This window comes from Sorex araneus, chromosome X, assembly GCF_027595985.1.
Source record: "Sorex araneus isolate mSorAra2 chromosome X, mSorAra2.pri, whole genome shotgun sequence".
NCBI classification, from domain to species: Eukaryota; Metazoa; Chordata; class Mammalia; order Eulipotyphla; family Soricidae; genus Sorex; species Sorex araneus.
In genome coordinates this window covers 57,057,120-57,063,119 of record NC_073313.1, presented here as the reverse complement: position 1 = coordinate 57,063,119, position 6,000 = coordinate 57,057,120, and the positions used below count along the sequence as shown (strand labels likewise).

Genomic DNA, 6,000 nt, shown 5'->3' with positions numbered 1-6,000 from the left:
TACACCTGGAAGTGCTGGGGACCATATGGGATGCCAGGGATGGAACCTGGGTCGACCATGTGCGAGGCAGGCACCCTACCTCCTGTACTATCTCTCCAGACCAAAGAATTACAGATTTTAGCTTCTCCATTCCAACTATATTCGACATATATTTCTCTTTTCTAATTACAATACTTGCTACTTCTAACACAGTATTAAATTGTAATGGAGATAGTAGACTCCCCTACATGTTTTTATTATATAAGTACCACTAATATCTCCTGATTAGAAGGACTATTTGATCAGGATATATGTATATGCATAAATATATCAAGAAACAAAAGTTTTAGTTTTCTTATTTGAATTTTTATAAATAGGTGTTGTAGGAGCCTGAAAAGATAGTACAGTGGATATAGCACTTGCCTTGCATGTACCTGATTCAGGTTCAATTCTCAGCATCCCATATAGTCCCCAGAGCACCTCCAGGAGTAATTCCTTAATGTAGATCCAGGCATAGCCCCTAAAAAATGCTGGATATGACCAAACACTGAAAGAAAACTAAAACAAAGAAAATCTCCTTAGTTCACAAATAGGTATTGTAGGTATTGAGGAGTTGGGGGTATAGCTTAACAATAGAACACTTACTTGTGTGAGACCCTGACTTTGATCCCTAACTTTACAAAATAGATAGATGAAAAGAAATGGATCTTGAATTATATTATTGACTATTCTTTCTTTATTGTTTTCATTGTTGTTGTGTTGTTCTGGGCCATACCCAGCGATGCTCACAGGTTATTCCTGGCTCTGAACTCAGAAATCACTCCTGGCAATGTTTTGGGGACCATATGTGATGCTCTACCCACTGTACTGTCATTCCAGCCCCTATGTTATTGACTTTTATAATACTAAATAATTTTCTATTTCTGGAAAAATCCCCACAGATCTTGAATTCTGCATTCATTATTGTATATTGGTATTCATAAGTGAAGTTATTATATAACTTTCATCTTACTCATTTTTGTCAGATATTGATATCAGTATTATATTCATTTCATGAAAAGTTTGGAGATTTTCTTCTTTATCTAGTCTTCTGCATGACAGAGCCTGGCAAGCTACCCGTAGCATACTTGATATGCCAAAAACAGTAACAACGACGGTCCTCATTTCCCTGATCCTGAAAGAGCCCCCAATACACCATCGAGCTACACTAGCACGCAACAGGGATGAATGGAGACATTCCTGGCACCCACTTGAGCAAATCGATGAACAACAGGATGACAGTGATACAGTGATACAGTGATCTAGTCTCCAAAAAGTAAAGACAGGATTCAAAATATCTGCTTTAGTTGACTTTCCTGGTGAAAGCATGCTAGCTTGATGCTCTTTGTAACTTTGTAATTTCATACAAATTGGTATTTTTATAATTTTCTAAATAATTTGTACAGAGTTGTGTGAGGAAATATTTTATGATGTTTAAAATACCTTCTTGGGCCTAAGCGATATTACAGTGAGTAGAGCATTTGCCTTGTCTGCGGCCGACCTGGGTTTGGTTCCCGGTGTCCCATATGATCCCCCAAGCACCACCAGGAGTAATTCCTGAGTACAGAACCAGGAGTAACCTCTGAGCATTGCTGGGTGTGACCCAAAAGCAAAAAATAATAATAAAATAAAATAAAATACCTTCTTTGGGGCCAGAGAGATACTGCATTGGATAGGGAACTTGCCTTGCACAAGGTCAACCCAGGTTTTATCCCTGGTAACATATATGCTTCTTTGAACCCTACCAGGAATGATACCTGAATGCAGAGTCAGGAGTAAGCCCTGTGTACCCCCAGGTGTGATCCCAAAACCAAAATAAAATAAATAAAAAAGAAATAAAATGTCGTCTTTTGTTATGTGCAACTCTTAACTTCCTATTTTGTGTGTTTTATCCTTTTATTATTTTATTTACTGACTTATGTATCCATGTATACTATTATTATTTACTGACTTATGTATCCATCTATTACTATTATTATTGATATTAGTTGGGAGGGCTACACCCAGCTGCACTCAGAGCTACTCCTGGCTCTATGCTCAGAGATCACTCCTGGCAGAGTTTAGGAGGTTTAGGGGGTTGTATGTGGTGCCAGGAATTGAGTCCCAGGTCAACTTCATGCAAGGCAAACATGTTACTTGCTGTACTATCTCTCCAGCCCCTGTATTCATTATATAGAATAGGATTATTTCTTAATTAATTCTAATGCTTCTTTTTTATTTTAAAAAAATTTATTTATGCTCTTTAAAGAACTGTGAATTACAAAGTTATTTATAGTTGGGTTGTAGGCATATAATATTTTGACAACAATCCCAGCATCAGTGTCAACTTCTCTCCACCACTGTTTCTATACTCCATCCCCACCCCACCATTCTTGCCTGCCACTTTGATAGGCACATTACAAGGTTCAGTGGCTGCAGCTTAGATTTCTTGTTTTCCATGTTGTTTAATCTGTGATTTGGATATATAGTTATCTCCCATCATCAGTATAACCAATGCCCCTGACAAAAATATGGAATGCTTCACAAATTTGCATGTCATCCTTGTAAAGGGCCATGCTAATCTTCTATGTATAGTTCCAATTTTAGTATATGTGCTGCTCATGCAAGCACTCCTATGCTTCTTCTTTTTTTTTTTTTTTTTTTTTTTTTAAATTTTTTTTTTTTTTTAAGAAATATTTTATTGAACCACCGTGAAAACAAAAAAAATACAAAGCTTTCAGGTTTAAGTCACAGTCAAATACTGATTAAACCACCATCCCTTCACCAGTGCACCCGTTCCACCACCAAGAACCCCAATACACCCCCCTCCCACCCCTCCCCCCATCTAAGTAGCTGATGATATTCCCATTATTCTCTCTACATATTGAGTACATTTCATATTTCCATACAGAACTCACTATTGTTGATTGGAAATTTTCCCCAACAATATGCTTCTTCTAATGCCTATTTTTGAACTTGTGTCATTTGTCCTCTGTTTCCCTTAAATTTGCTTTGAACTTTTTGAGTTAGATGCTCATTAATGTAATTTTCCTATCTTTTTAAATACAAGTTAAAAATTATCACTGGAGCACTAGCACAGCAGGTAGGGCATTTGCCTTGCACGTGGCCAACTGGGTTTGATTCCTCCATCCCTTTAGGAGAGCCCGGCAAGCTACTGAGAGTATCTCGCCCGCATGGCAGAGCCTGGCAAGCTACCTGGGGCGTATTCAATATGCCAAAAACAGTAACAAGTCTCACAATGGAGATGTTACTGGTGCCAGCTTGAGCAAATCACTGAACAATGGGAGGACAGTGGACAGGACAGACAGTGCTTTTAAATAAAAGTATTATAAATAAAAGTATTTTAAAGCCATAAACTTTTCTCTGACCATTAATTTTACTGTATCCATAGATTTTAATATATATTATCTTCATTACTATCCTTACTGTCTAGAAATTCAACAGATTGCATTTTACATTTTCCTTTAGCTCAAGAGTTGTTTGATAGAAAGTATTACAGATTCATATGTATGATCTATTTTACATTGAATTATATTTTTATCCAGTTGTGACTAAAGGCATTGTATTAGTTCTACTTTTTTTAATTTATTGAAAATTTTCCTTTTGGTGTACATGTTGTTGGTCTAAGAGTCTATCCTTATTCCAGTACTATAATGCCATAGTAATCAAAACAGCATAGAATTGGAATAAAGATAAACTCTTAGACCAATGGGCCAGAAAAGAATATACAAGTATAACCCCCAAAATATATGGCCAGCTAATTTTTGACAAAGGTGCTGAGAGCATGAAATGAAGTAAAGACAGTCTCTTCAACAAATGATGTTGGCAAAACTGGATCACCACATGTGAAAAATTAAAATTGGATCCATATCTGACAATTTACACCAAAGTCAGTTAGAAGTGAATCGAAGACTTAAGATCGGATCAGAATATATAAAATGCATTGAAGACAATATAGGCAGAACACTCCAAGATCTGGACTTCAAAGGTGTCTTCAGTGATATAATGTTGCTGGCAATGGTGACAGAACCATAAATAAACAAATGATTCTACATCAAATTAAAGAGTTTCTGCATGGCAAAAGAAACACAGACTAAAAAAACCCAGCAAACTGAATGAGAGAAAATATTTGCAGTCATTGCATCAAATAAAGGGCTGATATCTAGGATACATAAATTACTAAGAAAGATCAGCAACAAAAAAATTTTAAAACTTCTTCAAAAATGGGGAAAGGAAATGAGTAGAAACTACCCTAAGGAAGACCAACGGATGGCCAACAGGCACATGAAAAAAACGATCGTGACTTATTGTTAGGGAAATTCAAATCAAATCAAAATTCAAAATAATAAGGTACTACCTTATGCCAGTGAGAATGACACATATCAAAAATAATGGGAATAATCTATGTTGGTGGGGTTTGTGGAGTAAAAAGAACACTCAACCACTACTGGTGGCAATGTTATCTGGTTCAAAACCTATAGAAAACAGTATTGAGGGTTCTCAGTAAACTTGAAATTGAGCTGCCCTATGACCCAGCAATTCCCCCTTTGGGATCTGCCTCCAGGACAAAAAAAATTCATTCAAAAGGACATGTGTACACCATTATTCATTGCAGCCCTCAGTACAATATCTAAGATTTGAAATTTACCTATATGTCCAACAACAGGTTAGTGGATCATAAAGATGTGGAATACAATGTATCTGTAAGGAACGATGAAATCATGCAATTTTCTACAATGTAGATGGAACTGGGAGATATCATGTTAATAAGCCAGATTAAGCACAGGATGATATCATTTATATGTGGGTGTTTAGATTAACTTGATGAGGAAATCCAGTGATTTAAAGGGGGATGCTGAGATCACCTTTGGTCCCAAAGCATAAGGAGGAGAAGGAAAAAGAGCGAGTGTGGGGGAGGGTGGAATGGGGGGAGAAGAGACAGAGAAGCAACAGGCGCAAGCATCAAGGTACATCTGTGTTGTTAAGGAATGATAGAGCTAAATATCCAAACTACAGCATAAACAACACTGAAATCATGAGACCCAGAATTCAATAGCCAAACTTTAAAAGATGTTTGTGGAGATGGCAGGTTGGGATGGTGTTGGAGGGGGCAGGGGTAGAACAAGGAATCTGGGAATACTGGTAGAGGGAAGTTGACACTGGTAGCAGTATTGGTAACGGAGAATTATATGCCTAGAACCCAGCCACAAATATCATTGTAAATCAAGGTGCTTTGATAAAATAAAATTTGGGAACAAAATGAATAAGAAAATTTGAGATCTAAGCTGCAACTACTGAACTTTGTAATGTGCCTATCTAGGTGGCAGGTGTGTGGAGGGGGTTGAGGTGGCAGGTTGGGAGGGAGAGGGATAGAGCATGGGAACACTGGTGGAAGGAAGTTGACACTGGTGGTAGGATGGTGTTGAAATACTTATGACTAAAACTAAACTATCAGTAACTTTGTAAATCATGATTAAAAAGAATTAAAAAATAAAATTTCTGTATTCATACTGGTTTTATTGGTGCTGTTTTATCTGTCCTAAAATGCATTAAATATTTCATTTTAATGTATTTTATTTATCTAGTTTTCTTTGTATCTCATCATTTCAGCTTTATGTAAGTTGCTATCTTATTGCAACTTATAAAAATAGTCACTCTTTTTTTTTCATTTTTTTGGGGGAGGTCACACCTGGCAGTCCTTAGAGCTTACTCCTGGCTATTCAATCAAGGGTCACTCTTAGTGGGCTCAGGGAACCATATAAATTGCTGAGAATTGAACCCAGGCAGGCTGCATGCAAGACAAGCACCCCCGGGTCTCAAAATAGTCATAACCTTTGGACAGAGATATAACAACAAAAGGTTCATTTCCTGGCACCACATGTGGTCCCACAAAGCCCTGCAAGGGTGATCCCTGAACACAGAGCCAAGAGTAAGCCATGAACATAGCTGGAAGTAGTGCAACTCCCCCCAACCCCAACCATA

The 6,000-nt window shown here is 37.3% G+C and overlaps 1 non-coding gene across 1 annotated transcript; it reads right to left on the bottom strand.

The window, feature by feature from the left end:
* Positions 1-2,522: 2,522 nt before the first annotated feature.
* On the bottom strand, positions 2,523-2,628 carry LOC129400457 (U6 spliceosomal RNA). The gene has a single exon (XR_008627698.1). It is a non-coding gene; the product is annotated as a U6 spliceosomal RNA (small nuclear RNA).
* Between the last annotated feature and the right edge of the window lie 3,372 nt (positions 2,629-6,000).